At 32.5% G+C, this 2,705-nt stretch overlaps 1 protein-coding gene across 1 annotated transcript in view; it reads right to left on the reverse strand.

Annotated features, from left to right (window-relative positions):
- Positions 1-421, reverse strand: part of LOC111634239 (E2F-associated phosphoprotein-like) — a 66,172-nt gene extending 65,751 nt beyond the window's left edge. Inside the window, exon 1 of the mRNA XM_023378964.1 lies at positions 327-421. The gene's annotated coding sequence lies outside the window, so the exon portion shown is untranslated. The remainder of the gene's footprint in view (positions 1-326) is intronic.
- Positions 422-2,705: the final 2,284 nt, after the last annotated feature.

The raw sequence follows: 2,705 nt of genomic DNA on the forward strand, positions 1-2,705 counted from the left end.
TTTTTTTAATGTATTACTTGGCTTTAATTTGAGTATGTTTTTCGCGTTGGAACGAATTATTTGGTTTTACATGTAATCGTATGGGAAAAGATGATCCACCTTACGACATTTTCATGATACGATCTCAGTTTCGGAACGGATTAATTTCGTATCCTGAGGTACCACTGTACTAAAATGATTAATTTACTGTGTTTTTGTTATCTCTTACTCCTGTTTTTAGGTATTCGGTATTCGGCCGAATAATGGAAAATAGGCCGAATACCGAATAGTAACCGAATATTCGTTACATCACTACTTATAATAAAACTTTTAGAAATTGAACTCACGTTTATTACTCCCTTACAAAACAAGTCAAAACATACATTTGCAAAGTGGTGCCACCTAGCAATAAAGTTGCTTTATAATTTATTTTTTATTTTTATATATTAATAAAAATAATAAATTAAAATTGTAGATTTCATAGTGTATCAAATAAAATATTTGAATTTTTAAGAATTTCTCATTTTATTATTTATTCATTGGTTTTAAATTTACGAAAATTTACTCGGTAATTATTTTTCATTATATTATTATTTATTTTTTTTTTATAAATTTATAAATTGTATTCAAATTTTATGTATTCTTTATGATATATGTGAAATATTTCCAAAATTCTCGATTCAAAATTACACAAGTTAACTTGATAACGAATTTTGGAATAAGCAAATCACCTGAAGCATACATTTTGACGACCGGATTGCCGAGGCAGCCTACCGCTTTGGGGGACCCGGGTTCGAATCCGGGCGGGTTGATAAATCCCATGGCAGTTTTCGGGGGGTGGTCCGTCCGGATATATTGGCCCCCGTTCCCTCACCACTCGGCCGCACTATTGTGGGCCTGGTCGATTGGCCCCCGTTCCCTCACCACTCGGCCGCACTATTGTGGGCCTGGTCGAACCTATAATGGGTTTGCTAAAAGAGGTCCTCTTAATTAATGCCCACAGGGCGGAAAGAGTTTTTTTTTTAAAAAAAAAAGCAAACATTCTACGTGTCGAGTGTTTAGATCAGTGGTGCCCAAAACTTTTCGATTGGAGGCTAAACTGTACATATTGTAGGTAGGCGGGCTATAAATATTTTGTATACAGTATTCTATATGTAGAAGTTTATTCTATCATTTAAAAGTGATGTGTCAAATATGCTCGCGAGCCGGAATTAGCCCAGGGGCTGTAGTTTTGGCACCACTAGTTTAGACCATTAATTAAGGCTGAGCAGAAACTTTTAAGGTAGATGTTCATCAAAGTTGCAGGGTCTGTTTTCAAGTATATGTTAATTGAATATCAAAATAGGACTAACAAAATTTGGATACATTATGACCTACTTTTATCTCTTACTTTCAAAAAATAAATCGAAAACTATGCAAGTAGAAGGCACCCTTCTTAATAGAATTTATTATTTGACACTATTTTACAATCTGCAAAATTATGAGGACGTTTCTAGACTCCACGGTGTGAGCAATACCGTTGGAGAGCGATGAGCAAAACGATGACATCATTTTGGAGAGAAAAGAAACTTGTTACCACGTTTTTCGATGCTATTGAATAATGGTTGATGTGGTCTGTGTTTATTCGTTACGCAAATTGTTTTTATATACAAATCAATTAATTGTAAAAAAAATGTCTTACATTAAGTATGGAAGTTAATTCTAGAAGTAATAGAAGAGGGGGAAGCAAAAGGCACAAAGTGTGCTAAGACAAAAGGATTCGTGAAAGAAGTTATACTACGCTATACTGATGTTTCTTTTAAAAACCACTTTAAACTGAACAGGTGTACAGTTGAAGTAAGCACATTAAGAACTGAGCAGTGGCGTGCCGTGACATTTGATGATAGGGAAGCTGTGTTTCTGTAAGAAGTCGACTTACAGGGGCAAACAGTTAATTGCGCGTCAGGGTCTATTCGTATTCGTTAGTTCGATAACCAGTAAAAGCCGTAGACTTCTCTAAATGTATTTTTAATAATTATCTGACGTACTTAATAAACAAACAAGTTCAATATAACTATTTCTCTTATTAGATTCAATAGATTCCCTATGCCCTCTAAATGTCAATTCTTGCTTTGATAAAAAAAACATATAATATCTACTAATTTAGATATAATATATGCATTAGCCGTAACTGTGTTATAATTTTCAGTACTTATTTTATATTGTTTACTAATGTTAAATTCTATTCTGCTTTGATTTCCAAATTGCTTCAGTTTTACGAAAGAATCGATGTGACATTTACGATTTTCGTGTCTTTTGCCAGCTTTACTCAAATTATTTAAATCTTCAAAGCCATTCTTATTCCACATACTTAATTTTATTTGAAAATAGTAGGCAAGACCAACAAAGCAATTTTTGCATTTCTACGCATCCACAAAGCCATTTTACGTCTTCATAAATTTTATCGTAAAAATGTCAAACAAATTTTTTTGTTGGCATATTTATACTGTATTTAATTTAGGCATTGGTCTTTCTCTTTTAATAATGTTTTCTTTTTCATTATGTGGTCTTGAGCCAAAAGTTTTTAAAATTAAATTTTCAATATCACAATTACATTCTAAATCGCTAGCCACGATATAGGGCTAAAAATAAAAATAAAATTATTAAAACTTACTTGGTAAAATAAAATGTGTGGTGGATGTACAGTACAGTATATACCTGGTACAAAATATTCATTGTATGAATAT

Source organism: Centruroides sculpturatus, unplaced genomic scaffold (assembly GCF_000671375.1).
Source record: "Centruroides sculpturatus isolate CEXI.00-Female unplaced genomic scaffold, Cexi_2.0 scaffold361, whole genome shotgun sequence".
Classification (NCBI taxonomy): Eukaryota; Metazoa; Arthropoda; class Arachnida; order Scorpiones; family Buthidae; genus Centruroides; species Centruroides sculpturatus.